At 39.9% G+C, this 10,614-nt stretch overlaps 1 long non-coding RNA gene across 2 annotated transcripts in view; it reads left to right on the forward strand.

Moving 5' to 3' along the window:
* The first annotated feature begins 483 nt into the window (after nucleotides 1–483).
* Nucleotides 484–10,614, forward strand: part of LOC122563829 — a 15,276-nt gene continuing 5,145 nt past the window's right edge. Inside the window, exon 1 of one of the 2 annotated variants that reach the window (XR_006315751.1) lies at nucleotides 484–518. This is a non-coding gene — a long non-coding RNA (uncharacterized LOC122563829). Of the gene's footprint in view, nucleotides 519–580; nucleotides 726–10,614 lie in introns of those variants that run through there. The other variant, XR_006315750.1, reaches the window with a different exon arrangement.

Genomic DNA, 10,614 nt, shown 5'->3' on the forward strand with positions numbered 1-10,614 from the left:
GAGATTTGTTCATACCTCCCCTTAAAACATTTATCTTTCATTCTGTACCAGAAATAATGGTCACTGAAGGTTAAGTAAGCAAGTACAAACAACAAACCCGTATCATTGTAAATCTGCGAGCCTGCTGGGATTCCAATTGCTACTTAGAACAGTCTGCTTTTGATAGCAAAGGACAACTGGCCATTGACCAAAGGATTATTGTCAAGATTATCTTCATTCCATTGTTTGTAGCTCATTGCATTCTTTTTTAAGAAATGTTTTACTTCTAAAGGGCTGAAATCATTAGTTTAGCTCATGACCACTGTCATTATAGCATTATGACTTCATTGAATTCGGGCCTTCTATGTTGAAAGGCAACCCACTGGAAACCTTTTTTCAATTAAATCTTAATTATGACACATTAAGTATCAAATGACGATTGGGAAGAAACTACCTCCAAGGCAATAAAAGCCCAAAATGTACAAATTCACTTCATTTGCCAAGAAGCACTCCAAGCTTTGAAAATTCATGGCAATTCAGTGAGTTTACATATTAATACTTAATCTTTCACTTTTTTTTTAAACAGTGTTTGCTCATTTGACCTGCTTCATACAGTATAAATTAATATGAGCAGCACACTATGAAATAAGATTTATGAAGAAATATTATGAATGGAAAAACTGCAGCCATTTATTACCTAAGAAAACTTGTGATTACTGAATACGAATTGTTTTCAGTAACTACTGGTGAGTTATTGTTATCAGGCATTACTTATGCACTAAATTCAGAAATTTTGGGAACATATTAGTGATCTGTAAATTTAGGTTTTGTTTAATTGGTTGCACATATGTCAGAAGATCTTAAAATATTGGGTTCAAGCCCATTTTCAGGACTGAGTTTTACTGAAGGAGTGCTGCACCATTGGAGATACCAGTTTGGAGTGACAGTAATATATTGTCTGCCCACCTAACTGAATGTATAAGATTTTGTACTATAAAGATATATTCAAATAATATGATATTGATAACTGAAAGAAAAATTAGGAGTAAGCATCTTACTTGAAGAAGCATGTAAAAAGACAGGTCTTAGATTACATCAGTGCATTGAATTTCATAACGTGTAACGCAAGTTGTAAACAAATATTAAGTACGTCAGGATTGGAAGAACTTTACTTTGAGGTAAAAAGCCAAAAGCTTCATGGACAGTATACATAATTAGATTCCCTCCAATGTGGAAACAGGCCCTTCAGCCCAACAAGTCCATACCGACCCTCTGAAGAGTAACCCACCCAGACCCATTTCCCTCTGACTAATTAGATTACTTACAGTGTGGAAACAGGCCCTTCAGCCCAACAAGTCCACACCGACCCACCGAAGGGCAACCCACCCAGATCCATTCCCCTACATTACACTACGGGCAATTTAGCATGGCCAAGTCACCTAACCTGCACATTTTGGACTGTGGGAGGAAACCCACGCAGACACGGGGAGAATGTGCAAACTCCACACAGACAGTTGCCTGAGGCGGGAATCGAACCTGGGTCCTTGGCGCTGTGATGCAGCAGTGCTAACCACTGAGCAATCTTGCCACCCCATGCAGACTCCCACAGCCAAGAGATACTGAGAACAAGTGTCCAGATATGTTGGTAGTAGTGTTTACCTAGATGCATACAGTAAAGCAACTTCCATATCTTCAAATAATGTGGAGGAGATCGCCCAGTGTCCAAGCCAATAAGTACTTCTTAATCAGTTCTCACAAAAACAGCTTGTTCATCACATTGCAAAGTGGACCTAACAAAAGCAAAGTGGCTGCAATGCATACAGACAAAACAAAAGCTACACCTCAAAAGTAATGAATGAGTGTAAAATGTTTTGGAACACTGAGGAGGTGAAGTCACCATATAACTTCACATTATTTCTCCGAATTGAATCCAGCTGTGAATGACATAGCACACAGTATTGTGTTCACAAGTGATGAAAGTCTGAGGTAATTATTAGAGTAGGTGATCTGAGACCTGGCAATGAGCAGTACACATATCATGGCATAATAGAACAAATAGCAGGAATACAGTGAGGTACAACAATCCCCCATTGAGGAATAGGTATCGTTTGTTTAGATCAAGATATTCACTCACTTGCCATGAGCACGGGTAGGGGGTGTAGGGGGGAGAGGAGGCGAGGTGGGGGCAGGGAATGTTTTGCAAGCAACATGGAGAGTGTATTCCAGGGACATATTAAATGACTTAAAGGTATGGAGCAGCCTGCAAATTGAGAAATTATGGAGGATATTAAATGGAGGTTGGAATAATTGGCCAGGCTTGCACCTTGGCTTTGATCCACCTTAATTTCTTCATACAAAGTAAGCAATTACAAAATACAAAATCTTTTCTTTAAATATTTCTTACAAATAGTCCAAAATAGCATTCATATAAACATACAAAGTAGGAGCAGAAGTAAAAGGTTTAGCCCTCTGCCATTTGATAGGATCACGGTTGATTTGATTATTTCAGATCCCATATTCCAGTCTACCCCTGATTGTCTTTGATTCTGTTACTGATGAAGAATCTATTCTCCTCAATCATTAAATATTTAGTGACTCCACTTCTACCATCTTCTGAGGCAGAGTTCCAAAGTCATGCAACCCTCAGAAAAAAAAACTCCCCATCTCTCCCGAGAGAGTGACCACTAATTTTATAAGTGTCCCCTAGTTCTGGACTGACCCACAAGAGGAAACATCCTTTCCATGTCCACCTTGCCAAGCCCATTCAGGATCTTATGCACTCAAATCAAGTCACCCCTCAGTTTTTTAAACCTCAGTGGAAACAGGTCCAACCTTCCTAGTCCATCCTCATAACACAACCTGCTCATTAGGTATCAATCCAGTGAACTTTACCTGAACCACCTCCACTGTATTTACATTCTTCAGTAAATAAGGAGACCAAAATTGCACGTAATATTCATGATCTGGTCTTACTAATAACCTGGATAACTAAAGAATAACATTATTTCTTTTATGTTTATTCCTCTTGTAGAAAAGTAGAACATCCATTCGCCTTTGTGATTATATGATATACCTGCAGGCAAACATTTTTGGGTTCACACACAAGAACACCCTCAATCCCCCTGTCCCTCAGATGTCCATAGTCATTCTCCATTTAAGCTATCCTCTGCATTTTCACTTTGCTTGTTAAAGTGAACAGCTTCCTATTTTCCAGCTTTATATTCCTGCCACATTTTTGCCTGTTCGCCCAATCTAGCTGTTTGCAATCTCCTGATGTCTTCTTTACAACATCATTTCCTACCTACCTTGATGTGGCCTGGGAACTTAGTTACAGTGCCTCTACTCCCCTTATCTAAGCAATTAATATAAATTGTAAAAGCTTGAGGCTCCAACACAGACCTCTGCAGATCTCCACTCATAATATCTGGCCAATCAGACAAAGATCCATTAATACAGTCATAGAGATATACAACCCAGATACAGACCCTTTGGTCCAACTCGTCCATGCCGACCAGATATCCCAAACCAATCTAGTCCCATTTGCCAGCACTTAACCCATGTCCTTCCAAACCCTTCCTATTCATATACTCATCCAGGTGCCTTTTAAATGCTGCAATTGTACCAGCCACCACCACTTCCAATGGCAGCTGATTCCATACACACACCACCCTGTGTGAAAAAGTTACCCCTCAAATCCCTTTTATGTCTTGCCCCTTTTAAATGTTGTAATTGTACGAGCCTCCACCACAATTTTTCCCCTCTATCCAAAACCTATGCCCTCTAGTTCTGAACTCTCCCACCTCAGGGAAAAGACCATGCTCTTCATGATTTTATAAACCTCTATAAGATCACTCCTCAGCCTTCAACAATCCAGGGAAAACAGCCCTCCAACCTTGGTAACATCCTTTTAAATCTTTTCTGAACGGGTAGTGTTTTTTTTCTCTGTCAGCCAGTCAATCGATCCAATGCTAAACCCCGAGGTTTATTTTCCACAAAAATATTTGATGCCTTAAATTGGTGTCTCTGTTTTCTGAGTCTTCTGTTCCTGGACTCTCCCATGAAGGGAAACATCCTTTCAGCCTGTCAAACTCCTTAGGAATCCTAAATGTTTCAATGTGATCACGACTTATTCTTCTAAACTCCAATGAGTAGAATCCCAATAGCCTTTGCCCATATGATAATCTCTCCATTCCAGGGATCATCCTAGTGAACCTTCTTTGAAGTGCCTCCAGTGAATTGGTAACTTTGCTTAAACAAGGGGACAAAAACTGCTCACAGTACTCCGGATGAGGTCTCACCAGCACCTTTTACAGTTGCAGTATACTCTTTTACACCAACCCCCTTGAAATAAGGGCCAACATTCCATTACCCTTTCTGATAATGTGCTGCCCCATGTGCTAACTTTCTGTGTTTCGTGCGCAAGTATCCCAAAGTTGTAATGTTTTGCAACTTTCTGAAGGTTTTCTCCATTTAAATAATATTCTGTTCTTTAGTTCTCCCTTTGAAAATGAACAACTTCATATTTTCCCACAGTACACTCAATTTGCCAACATTTTGCCCATTACTTAACCTACTTTGAGAGCTTTCCTTTCAATTGGGAATAAACTTATTCTGAAATATCCTCTCAGATGTTTGCTACTGCGTCTCTATTGATCTATCTCCTCGCCGAGTATGCTAGCTCAGCTTTCATATCCACATAGTTGTCCTTATTTGGACCTAATGTTTCCCCCTTTCCCTCAAACAGGGTCTAAAGTTCAGTCATATTATTGTTGGTACCTAGAAGTGTCTTCATTCTGAGGAAATTAATTAAATCTGATACAATTCACAATGCTACATCTAATACAATCAACTCCAGAATGTGCTGTTCTAAGAAACTCTCTCAAAAGCATTCTACTAACTTCTCTTCCAGACTATTACTGTCAATCTGATTTTTCCAGTTTATCTATGGATTAAAGTCGCCCATGATTATTGGTGTCCCTTTAGAACAAGTATGGATCAGGTCTAGACTGTCATTAAAGAACAGCTCCCACTTTCCCCAGTACTGGTGCCAGTGGCATACGAACTGGTACTCACTTCTCCCACACCAGTCCGAGAGCCACAGATCCATCTCTTTAATTTTATGTGCCCTGTGCCAATTTACAATGTATCTCAAGTAATAATAGAGAGATTATAATCTGTGAGGTTCGGCCTTTCAATTTAGTACAATGCTCCTCATACTCCCTATGCAGAGCCTCTCTCCTAGTTCTACCTATGTCACTGGTACCTACATGGATCACAACTGGATCCTCCACATCCCACTGCAAGGTCTCCTTGACCCTGACAGATGTCCGGAAACTTGGTACCAGGGTGGCTACACATCTGTCTGAATTCTTGTTCCTTGCCGCAGAAAACAGTACAATACCCCTCATACCATCTTTTAGCACTACACACCTTATTGCTTCCCTCACTCAAATGGCTTTATGTACTGCAGTACGATGGTCAGTCTGCTTAATCCCCAGTAGCCCTGACTTTAAAAAAGTTGAGTAAACCTCAAACATATTGGACAATTCAGAAGTAACACTTTTGAACTCCTGCCTTCTTGCAACCTTTTACCTGCCTTACTCACAGTCACACAAGCTTTGCTCCTAAACTCTTTCCAAATCAAAAGATCCTATTATAAATAGTGTGACTGCCACCTAGGACAAAGAACCCAAGTAACTTACTTCCTCTCTGATGCATTGCAATGTCTCATAAACCCTGAACTGAATCTTCTTGAACTTCAAACGCTTACTGCCCTGGATCACAAGGACATCCAAGAACTCCGTCATGCTGCAGTCCTGACATGTCATCTGTCGTACCAACCTTTAATGAGTTTAATTAATTAGATTTGCATTTTTCTTCTTTTTTTACTTTACCTAGCTAACGAGCTTATAACCCAGTTAGTTTTAATCTGTTCAGACATGTTATGACACACCTCTGCAGCAAGTGGGAATTGGACTTTGACCTTTTAGCTCAGTGGTAGGAAAACTCCCATTGTGCCTCAAGACTCTTGTCATTCATTTATATTTTAGATTAAATCTTAAGAATAAAAACAATATTAAGCATTTACCAGAGACTCGCCGAACAATAAACTCCTTTCACTTTAGTAGAGCTGGAACCAGTTCCAGTCAGCACCAGTAAATCCAGCTTTGTCATGGGGTACTTTTCTTTCTTGCTATTCAAGGTGATGCGGATTGCTTGTCTCCAGGTTCTCAACCCACCTTCTCCTCATTTTCTGTTCTTGAACTTGTAGATCTATGGTATGAAAAGCTATGCATTTTCTCGCCTTCAGAAAATCAGCTGTTGACAGCAGCTCTGGATGTTTGTGCTCATAAAGCCCTTACAGGGCTGAAAGAAGACATTTCGCCTATCAAGTCTGCACCAACCCTCCAAATAGCATCCCACCCAGACCCACCTTTATAACCCTGCATTTCCCCTGGCTATGCTTCTCCTGAAGAAGGGCTTATGCCCGAAACGTCGATTCTCCTGTTCCCTGGATGCTGCCTGACCTGCTGCGCTTTTCCAGCAACACATTTTCAGCTCTGATCTCCAGCATCTGCAGACCTCACTTTCTCCTCATTTCCCCTGGCTAACCCACCTAGCCTGTACAGCCCTGGACACTATGGGCAATACCATCTAAACTGCACATCTTCAGACAATGTGAGGAAACCCAAGGCTGGAATCGAACCCAGGTCTCTGTTGCTGTGAGGCAGCAGTGCTAATCACTGAGCCACCATGCCACCAGCAAAGGTCGTCTTTTAGTCCACACTTGGAAATAATGCAGCAGAAGGTGATTGAAATTACTTTCACTTTTCCCGCACAGCACATGATATTGACATTCAGAAAATGATGGAAATGCAAAGTAGATCTACCAGACCTGAGAAAAGAAATTGTTTAAGGTGTAGACCCATGTCTAGAACTGGAAGACCAGCTTTGATTTAATCTCTGAGTACTAGATGCTGAAGTGATGAGCATAGACTTCCTTGACTGAGCTTCCAAGGACTCAATTCTTTTGCATTAACTGGACATAACTGAGAAAGCTATGAATCACAAAGCATTAAAGCATATAAGATGTATGCGCTTGTGTACTGTCCTGGTCAAAGTGCAGGGATTTGTGAAAGACTTATAAAGCTCCTAAACAGACTTGCAATGATATATTGGATTACTGGTTAGTAAGGATCTGGCTCACTTTACAGATTTCTACAACTGCATCACTGTCATATTAGCAGATACTGGAGCTAGTGTAACTGTTGATTTTACTGGCGATTGGTACTGGACTAGAATCTTCATTTTGATGATTCAGGAGCTAACATCAGGAGGGAGGGATTGTTCATTTTTATAACCTTTGCCACTAATTGCAAAAAAAAGATGTACAACCTGCTCTGCATGAATGATTAGTAAATCATCTTCGGAGACTTTAGCTTTTGTGTCTTTGTATTTGCGACAATCTTCATAATTTGGACATAGTGTTTGATATTTGCTATTGATTTGTATCTTTGATCCTGATTTTGTAATTCATACAAAATTCATACAGTGCAAAGGACAGGGAGCAATGACATAAAATATTGCTTAGCATGGAAGTTGTAGAGCACAAAAGTATGCTTTCTTCACTAGATGTACATTCATCACCACTTGCTCCATCCACAATGCAAAGTCAATAAAATCTCCCAGTTTCCAGATGTACTGGAGTGTCGTTAATTGCCATTGCTGAGTCCATCCATAGAATTTTAATAATTTTGCTGAGTATCCAACAAATTGTGCTCTCTCTGGCTGATTAAAATTACTGTATACACTTCTGCTCAAGTAAGCATTCAATCTGAGGTAGAAGAGCTTTTCAACAAGATTGTCTCCTTTTCACAAACATTTCTTTGATGAATTATGTTTGGAACTCAAAAGAACTGCCTGCTCACATGAAACAATTTTAAATACACAAACATGATAAAACGATTGCGTATCTGGGGACCAGCAATTAACTACTTCAATTATAACTGTATGTAGCACATCAATGTCAAGGTTAGTTCATTGGGTCAATACTTGCGTTTGTATTTCAGGCAAGCCTGATCCCTAATAATTATTTTAATCTGTATTTTTCAAAAAACATGTATTGAAAAACAGATTGTGGAAATCTGGCACAGAGCATCTAGAAGAATGGTAAATAAAAAACCAAAGGATTGGTATTGGTGGTAGCAGACTGCATTTAGCAGGGAATACATTAACTTTTCTTCACATCAAACAATCTTAAGCACTTAACCCCATCTCGTATAGCTGGCTTACATAAAGTAATAAGTATGTAAATCTGTTCCATTTAGCTGCTTAGAATTAGCTATGTGCAAGAGCAGGGCAGGTCATGCAATCTTTACTCAATCGATCAGGGCAACTGTACTCCCATACATTAATAAGGCAAATTAGCACTCATCTTGAAAGGTAACAGAATTAGGTTAAATGCATGGAGCTCTGCCTACTGTTTATTGTTTAAAGTGCTTGCAACTGTCAATCCAATAATGAATGTTACTTGTTGTTTTACTCAATAAAGATCAGTGACTAGTAATGAATCAGTGTATTGCTGTCAAAGAATGATGTCTATAAAATAATACAACCACCATAATTCATTGTTAAATTCACTTCATAAAGTGAAATTTGAATGCACAACATTTTGATTCAGAGGCAAACGTACTACAGCTGAGCCAAGGCTAACACAGCATAATGATGAAATATAAAAGGATATATGCAAAGGTCAAGAAGGTATATGTAGAGTGGATGGTTTCAGCTGATAGTGATAGCAATTGGTCAAAAAGCTTCTTTCCGTGCTTGTAATTTTATGGTATAATTCTACAAATTTCTGAATGTGATCTGAAGTGCCGGGTACTAATTTGCAAAGTACCATCCCATTAATCATCACAAAACTCAGCAGCTGACTGAGTTACAGAATCACCAAAGTGTTAGGGCACTGAAGGAGGCCATTCAACCCATCATGCCTGCACTTGCCTATTAAACGAGCATCATTACCGAGCGCCAATCCCCTGCTTTTCCCCCATACCTTTTCGCATTTTTCTCGTCCTAGTAATTATCGAATGCCTTTTTGAATGGCTCAGTTGAAGCTGCCTTCAGCAGACTTCCAGACCCTGCATTCCATAACCTAACATCTAATGAGTGCAAAAAGTTTTTTCTCACTTCACCCTTGCTTATTTTACAGATCACTTTAAATATTTACCCTCATCTTCATGTTCCTTTTATGAGCATGAACAGTTTCTCTCTATCTACTCTATGCAGCCCACTCACAATTTCACAAACTTCTGTCAGTTTCAAAGAGAACAGTCCCAATTTTGTCATCTATTCACACAACTTAAGTTCCTCATCCCTGGAACCATTCTTGTAAACTGCTTTTGTACGCTCTCCAATACATTCACATCTTTCCGAAAAAGTGATGACCAGAATTGTACACAATACTCCAGCTCAAATCTTTCAAGTGCCTTCTACAAGGCATTTGTAACACTATATCACTCTCAAATTGTACTGGTTTAGAAAACAATAGAACATGAATTCCCTTTCATGTTCCCTTGCCTGGAAGAATATTACTGCTGCTCTTAATTTCAGAAAACAGGACAAGTGCCACAAAGTGTGGAAATTGTTTAAAAAGCTCTAACATTGACCTTGGCTGTTGAATCACAAGAGACAGTATTTATTCTCATTCATAATGGGATTGTAGAAATGATACTGCTTCAAGTTAATACTTGAGGCACAGTGGGGTATAAATTTATCCAGGCTGGCTTTTCAGCCCTAACTCTGGTTCTCCAAGTCAACAGCCAATATAAGGACCTCGGCCTCATCTATGTCATGAGGATGGTTTGCCAATGCTTGCTCAACTCCATTGGCAGCTGACCTCGTGGTAGCCCTTGCGTTGGAACTTTGTGGTTGGATTTGACAACATCATAGCCAATTGGTGAGTGAGCTGTTGGAATCTTCCTTGCTGACTCGACAGAAGAGGGCCACGGAAGAAATCTGAGTGGTGTCAACTCAAACCCTGCCCCAGGTGGCCTGGACAATTTTGGTATTAAGGTCCTTTAGCAGGCATAAGGTTTTCCTAATGAAGGGCTTTTGCCTGAAATGTTGATTCGCTTGCTCCTCAGACCTGCTGTGCTTTTCCAGCACCACACTCTTGACTCTGCTGTCCAGCATCTGCAATCCTCATCTTCGTCAACATTTTAAAACAGACAACCAGCCCCTTCTTTGTGTTGGACATCTGCCAAGGGCCCACATCCTGTACCCCTGACCCCTCAGCCTACCCTAAACCAACCACCCACATCCTTAAAAATCACACAACACCAGGTTATAGTCCAACAGGTTTAATTGGAAGCACACTAGCTTTCGGAGCGACGTTCCTTCATCAGGTGATTGTGGAGGGCTCGATCGTAACACAGAATTTATAGCAAAAATTTGCAGTGTGATGTAACTGAAATTATACATTGAAGAATTGATTGTCTGTTAAGTCTTTCATCTGTTAGAATACAGTGATAGTTTCACTTTTTTCATGTGTAAATCACAAAACCCTTTTTTTTAAAGTTGCATTCTCGGGTTAGCTGTTAACAATGGTGATAGCTAGACAACAGAAAATCAATT

The sequence above is a fragment of the Chiloscyllium plagiosum genome, chromosome 28 (assembly GCF_004010195.1).
Source record: "Chiloscyllium plagiosum isolate BGI_BamShark_2017 chromosome 28, ASM401019v2, whole genome shotgun sequence".
NCBI classification, from domain to species: Eukaryota; Metazoa; Chordata; class Chondrichthyes; order Orectolobiformes; family Hemiscylliidae; genus Chiloscyllium; species Chiloscyllium plagiosum.